This window comes from Equus caballus, unplaced genomic scaffold (genome assembly GCF_041296265.1).
Source record: "Equus caballus isolate H_3958 breed thoroughbred unplaced genomic scaffold, TB-T2T haplotype2-0000437, whole genome shotgun sequence".
In the NCBI taxonomy this organism is placed as follows: domain Eukaryota; kingdom Metazoa; phylum Chordata; class Mammalia; order Perissodactyla; family Equidae; genus Equus; species Equus caballus.
Window position 1 is genome coordinate 8,224,757 of NW_027222394.1, and position 6,000 is coordinate 8,230,756.

The window sequence follows — 6,000 nt, forward strand, 5'->3', positions numbered from 1 at the left end:
GGTGATTTTGGCATGACCGGCAGGTGGTTCCAGCAAGCCCGGCAGGTGATTCCGAAGTGTTCCCCAACTGGTTGTGGCGTAGCCGGCAGGTGATTTTTGCGTGTCCGGCAGGTGGTTCTGGCGAGTCGAGCAGGTGGTTCCGGCGTGCTCGGCAGGTGCTTCCGGGGTCATTGGCACGTGGTTCTGGCATATCTGAGAGGTGGTTCCGGCATGCCCGGCAGGTGATTCCGCAGTGTTCGCCAAGTGTTTCCGGCGTAGCCGGCAGGTGATTTTGCATGTCCAGCGGTCGTTCCGGCGGGTCGAGCCGGTGGTTCCGGCGTGTCCGGCATGTGGTTCCGGTCTGTCCGGCAGGTGATGCTGTGGTGTCCGGCACGAGGTTCAGTCTGAGAGGCAGTGCCGGCATGCCCCTCACGTGATTCCGGCTTGTCCCCGAAGTGGTGCTGGTGTAGCGGGCAGGTGATTTTGGCGTGTCCGGCAGGTGGTTCAGGCGAGTTGAGCAGGTGGTTGCGACGTGCTCGGCAGGTGCTTCCGGCGTCTCCGGCACGTGTTTCTGGCACATCTGACTGGTGGTTCCGGCATGCCCAAAAGTTGATTCCGGTCTGTCCGGTAGGTGGTTCCGGCGTGCACGGCACGTGGTTCTAGTACGTCTCAGAGGTGGTTGCGTATGCCCAACAGGTGATTCCGGACAGTCCGGACGAGCTTCTGGCACGTCTGAGAGGTGGTTCCAACATGCCCGGCAGGTCATTTCGGAGAGTCGTCCAAGTGGTTCTGGCTTAGCCCGCAGGTGATTTTGGCGTGTCCGGCAGGTGGTTCCGCCGTGCCTGGCAGGTGGTTCAGGCATGGACGTCACGTGGGTCCAGTCTGTCCAGGACGTGTTTCCAGCTTCTCCGGCAGGTGGTTCTGGTACGTCTGAGAGGTGGTTCCGCCATGGCTGGCAGGTGATCCCGGACTGTCCCCCAGGTGGTTCTGGCATAGCCAGCAGTTGATATTGGCCTGTCCGGCAGGTGGTTCCAGCGAGTCGAACAGGTGGCTCCGGCGTGCTCGGCAGGTGGTTCCGGTCTGTCCGGTAGGTGATTCCGGCGTGTCCGGCACGTGCTTCCGGCACGTCTGAGAGGTGGTTCCGGCATGCGCGACAGGTGGTTTCGGAGTGTCCGGCAGGTGGTTCTGGCGTACCCGGCAGGTGATTTTGGCGTGTCTGGCAGGTGTTTCTGGCGAGTCGAGCAGGTGGCTCCGGCATGCTCGGCAGGTGCTTCCGGCGTCTCCGGCACGTGGTTCTGGTGTGTCTGAAAGCTGGTTCCGGCATGTCCGGCAGATGATTCCGGAGTGTCCGCCAAGTGGTTCTGGCATACCCGGCTGGTGATTTGGGCATTTAAGGTAGGTGGTTCCGGCAAGTCGAGCAGGTGGCTCCGGCATGCTCGGCAGGTTGTTCAGACGGGTCTGGCAGGTGTTTTCCGTCTGTTCGGGGTGTGGTTCCAGCATCTCATGCACATGGTTCTGGCACGTCTGAGATGTGGTTCCGGCCGGCCCGACAGGTGTTTCCACAGTGTCCGCCAAGTGGTACTGGCGTAGTTGGCAGGTGATTTTGGCATGACCGGCAGGTGGTTCCAGCAAGCCCGGCAGGTGATTCCGAAGTGTTCCCCAACTGGTTGTGGCGTAGCCGGCAGGTGATTTTTGCGTGTCCGGCAGGTGGTTCTGGCGAGTCGAGCAGGTGGTTCCGGCGTGCTCGGCAGGTGCTTCCGGGGTCATTGGCACGTGGTTCTGGCATATCTGAGAGGTGGTTCCGGCATGCCCGGCAGGTGATTCCGGAGTGTTCGCCAAGTGTTTCCGGCGTAGCCGGCAGGTGATTTTGCATGTCCAGCGGTCGTTCCGGCGGGTCGAGCCGGTGGTTCCGGCGTGTCCGGCAGGTGGTTCCGGTCTGTCCGGCAGGTGGTTCTGTGGTGTCCGGCACGAGGTTCAGTCTGAGAGGCAGTGCCGGCATGCCCCTCACGTGATTCCGGCTTGTCCCCGAAGTGGTGCTGGTGTAGCGGGCAGGTGATTTTGGCGTGTCCGGCAGGTGGTTCAGGCGAGTTGAGCAGGTGGTTGCGACGTGCTCGGCAGGTGCTTCCGGCGTCTCCGGCACGTGTTTCTGGCACATCTGACTGGTGGTTCCGGCATGCCCAAAAGTTGATTCCGGTCTGTCCGGTAGGTGGTTCCGGCGTGCACGGCACGTGGTTCTGGTACGTGTCAGAGGTGGTTGCGTATGCCCAACAGGTGATTCCGGACTGTCCGCCACGTGCTTCTGGCACGTCTGAGAGGTGGTTCCAACATGCCCGGCAGGTCATTTCGGAGAGTCGTCCAAGTGGTTCTGGCGTAGCCCGCGGGTGATTTTGGCGTGTCCGGCAGGTGGTTCCGCCGTGCTCGGCAGGTGGTTCAGGCATGGCCGTCACGTGGTTCCAGTCTGTCCAGGACGTGTTTCCAGCTTCTCCGGCAGGTGGTTCTGGTACGTCTGAGAGGTGGTTCCGCCATGGCTGGCAGGTGATCCCGGACTGTCCCCCAGGTGGTTCTGGCATAGCCAGCAGTTGATATTGGCCTGTCCGGCAGGTGGTTCCAGCGAGTCGAACAGGTGGCTCCGGCGTTCTTGGCAGGTGGTTCCGGTCTGCCCGGTAGGTGTTTCCGGCGTGTCCGGCACGTGCTTCCGGCACGTCTGAGAGGTGGTTCCGGCATGCGCGGCAGGTGATTCCGTAGTGTCCGCCAGGTGGTTCTGGCATACCCGGCAGGTGATTTTGGCGTGTCCGGCAGGTGTTTCTGGCGAGTCGAGCAGGTGGCTCCGGCATGCTCGGCAGGTGCTTCCGGCGTCTCCGGCACTTGGTTCTGGTGTGTCTGAGAGCTGGTTCCGGCATGTCTGGCAGATGATTCCGGAGTGTCCGCCAAGTGGTTCTGGCATACCCAGCAGGTGATTTTGGCGTGTCAGGGAGGTGGTACCGGTGAGTCGAGCAGGTGGTTCCGGCGTGCTCAGCAGCTGGTTCAGGCGGTTCTGGCAGGTGGTATCCGTCTGTTCGGGGTGTGGTTCCAGCATCTCATGAACACGTTTCTGGCACGTCTGAAATCTGGTTCCAGCCGGCCCGACAGGTGTTTCCGCAGTGTCCGCCAAGCGGTTCTGGCGTAGTTGGCAGGTGATTTTGGCATGACTGGCAGGTGGTTCCAGCAAGCCTGGCAGGTGATTCCAAAGTGTTCACCAACTGGTTGTGGCGTAGCCGGCAGGTGATTTTTGCGTGATCAGCAGGTGGTTCTGGCGAGTCGAGCAGGTGGTTCCGGCGTGCTCGGCTGGTGCTTCCGGGGTCATTGGCACGGGGTTCTGGCATGTCTGAGAGGTGGTTCCTGCATGCCCGGCAAGTGATTCCGGAGTGTTCGCCAAGTGGTTCTGGCATAGTCGGCAGGTGATTTTGGCATGTCCGGCAGGTGGTTCAGGCGAGTTGAGCAGGTGGTTCCAACGTGCTTGGCAGGTGCTTCCGGCGTCTCCGGCACGTGTTTCTGGCACATCTGACAGGTGGTTCCGGCATGCCCGAAAGGTGATTCCGGTCTGTCCGGTTGGTGGTTCCAGCCTGCACGGCATGTGGTTCTGGTCCGTCTCAGAGGTGGTTGCGCATGCCCAACAGGTGATTTCGGACTGTCCGCCACATGGTTCTGGCACGTCTGAGAGGTGGTTCCGGCATGCCCGGCAGGTCATCCCAGAGAGTCCTCCAAGTGGTTCTGGCATAACACGCAGGTGATTTTGGCGTGTCTGGCAGGTTGTTCCGTTGTGCTTGGCAGGTGGTTCAGGCTTGGCCGGCAGGTGGTTCCAGACTGTCCGGGACGTGTTTCCAGCTTCTCCGGCAGGTGGTTCTGGTACGTCTGAGAGGTGGTTCCGCCATGGCTGGCAGGTGATTCCGGACCGTCCCCCAGGTGGTTCTGGCATAGCCAGCAGTTGATATTGGCCTGTCCGGCAGGTGGTTCCAGCGAGTCGAACAGGTGGCTCCGGCGTGCTCGGCAGGTGGTTCCGGTCTGTCCGGTAGGTGATTCCGGCGTGTCCGGCACGTGCTTCCGGCACGTCTTAGAGGTGGTTCCGGCATGCGCGACAGGTGGTTTCGGAGTGTCCGCCAGGTGGTTCTGGCGTACCCGGCAGGTGATTTTGGCGTGTCCGGCAGGTGTTTCTGGCGAGTCGAGCAGGTGGCTCCGGCATGCTCGGCAGGTGCTTCCGGCGTCTCCGGCACGTGGTTCTGGTGTGTCTGAGAGCTGGTTCCGGCATGTCCGGCAGATGATTCCGGAGTGTCCGCCAAGTGGTTCTGGCATACCCGGCTGGTGATTTGGGCATGTCAGGTAGGTGGTTCCGGCGAGTCGAGCAGGTGGCTCCGGCGTGCTCGGCAGGTTGTTCAGACGGGTCTGGCAGGTGTTTTCCGTCTGTTCGGGGTGTGGTTCCAGCATCTCATGCACATGGTTCTGGCACGTCTGAGATGTGGTTCCGGCCGGCCCGACAGGTGTTTCCACAGTGTCCGCCAAGTGGTACTGGCGTAGTTGGCAGGTGATTTTGGCATGACCGGCAGGTGGTTCCAGCAAGCCCGGCAGGTGATTCCGAAGTGTTCCCCAACTGGTTGTGGCGTAGCCGGCAGGTGATTTTTGCGTGTCCGGCAGGTGGTTCTGGCGAGTCGAGCAGGTGGTTCCGGCGTGCTCGGCAGGTGCTTCCGGGGTCATTGGCACGTGGTTCTGGCATATCTGAGAGGTGGTTCCGGCATGCCCGGCAGGTGATTCCGGAGTCTTCGCCAAGTGTTTCCGGCGTAGCCGGCAGGTGATTTTGCATGTCCAGCGGTCGTTCCGGCGGGTCGAGCCGGTGGTTCCGGCGTGTCCGGCAGGTGGTTCTGGTCTGTCCGGCAGGTGGTTCTGTGGTGTCCGGCACGAGGTTCAGTCTGAGAGGCTGTGCCGGCATGCCCCTCACGTGATTCCGGCTTGTCCCCGAAGTGGTGCTGTTGTAGAGGGCAGGTGATTTTGGCGTGTCCGGCAGGTGGTTCAGGCGAGTTGAGCAGGTGGTTGCGACGTGCTCGGCAGGTGCTTCCGGCGTCTCCGGCACGTGTTTCTGGCACATCTGACTGGTGGTTCCGGCATGCCCAAAAGTTGATTCCGGTCTGTCCGGTAGGTGGTTCCGGCGTGCACGGCACGTGGTTCTGGTACGTGTCAGAGGTGGTTGCGTATGCCCAACAGGTGATTCCGGACTGTCCGCCACGTGCTTCTGGCACGTCTGAGAGGTGGTTCCAACATGCCCGGCAGGTCATTTCGGAGAGTCGTCCAAGTGGTTCCGGCGTAGCCCGCAGGTGATTTTGGCGTGTCCGGCAGGTGGTTCCGCCTTGCTCGGCAGGTGGTTCAGGCATGGCCGTCACGTGGTTCCAGTCTGTCCAGGACGTGTTTCCAGCTTCTCCGGCAGGTGGTTCTGGTACGTCTGAGAGGTGGTTCTGCCATGGCTGGCAGGTGATCCCGGACTGTCCCCCAGGTGGTTCTGGCATAGCCAGCAGTTGATATTGGCCTGTCCGGCAGGTGGTTCCAGCGAGTCGAACAGGTGGCTCCGGCGTTCTTGGCAGGTGGTTCCGGTCTGTCCGGTAGGTGTTTCCGGCGTGTCCGGCACGTGCTTCCGGCACGTCTGAGAGGTGGTTCCGGCATGCGCGGCGGGTGATTCCGTAGTGTCCTCCAGGTGGTTCTGGCATACCCGGCAGGTGATTTTGGCGTGTCCGGCAGGTGTTTCTGGCGAGTCGAGCAGGTGGCTCCGGCATGCTCGGCAGGTGCTTCTGGCGTCTCCGGCACGTGGTTCTGGTGTGTCTGAGAGCTGGTTCCGGCATGTCCGGCAGATGATTCCGGAGTGTCCGCCAAGTGGTTCTGGCATACCCAGCAGGTGATTTTGGCGTGTCAGGGAGGTGGTAACGGTGAGTCGAGCAGGTGTTTCGGGCGTGCTCAGCAGGTGGTTCAGGCGGTTCTGGCAGGTGGTATCCGTCTGTTCGG